The following is a 338-nucleotide window of genomic DNA, read 5'->3' as shown; positions in this document are numbered from 1 at the left end:
AAACAAAAAATTATTAAACATATTTTGAATGAAGAGTTGATAGAGTATAAGCATCAAATTCATTATATATACAAATAAAATAATTATAATGATAATATTGAAAAGCGAAAACAATTATATAATAGTAACTAATGACATAACAAATTGATAAAGATAATACTTAAAATTGGAAAACGTATGAAATTGAGTGCTATGATGTACATGGAGTGTCAAGATGCATAACCTTAAAATTTGATGCATATTAAACGGGGAATACATCTTTTTAATTTTTTTAGTCATTTGGTAAAGTGTAATTTTATAATTTATATTTTTAAGTAAGATTAAAAAAAATATTAAAT

The sequence above is a fragment of the Arachis ipaensis genome, chromosome B10 (assembly GCF_000816755.2).
Source record: "Arachis ipaensis cultivar K30076 chromosome B10, Araip1.1, whole genome shotgun sequence".
NCBI lineage: Eukaryota > Viridiplantae > Streptophyta > Magnoliopsida > Fabales > Fabaceae > Arachis > Arachis ipaensis.
Note: the sequence above shows the minus strand (reverse complement) of the source record.